Source organism: Penaeus monodon, chromosome 21, assembly GCF_015228065.2.
Source record: "Penaeus monodon isolate SGIC_2016 chromosome 21, NSTDA_Pmon_1, whole genome shotgun sequence".
NCBI classification, from domain to species: Eukaryota; Metazoa; Arthropoda; class Malacostraca; order Decapoda; family Penaeidae; genus Penaeus; species Penaeus monodon.
The window spans coordinates 28554401-28554648 of record NC_051406.1 but is presented as its reverse complement, the minus strand read 5'-3'; positions in this window follow the sequence as shown (position 1 = coordinate 28554648).

The window sequence follows — 248 nt, the reverse complement described above, 5'->3', positions numbered from 1 at the left end:
AAAGATATTGATAGTATTATACATTTCAAAACCCTAAAAGGTTTGAAATGTATCTGAGTAAAGTGAACAAAAATGTAGGAAAATTAGTTATTCCAGGGACATGTTCAACATAAACTATAACTGGATCTATATAGGTATATTAGTAAGAAAGTTAAAAATTGTGGCCCTTGGGGGGGGTGGGGACAACTGCTCCCAGGCTCCCTCCCCTAAGTAAGACCCCTGTCAGGGATACCAATACCAGGTTGATT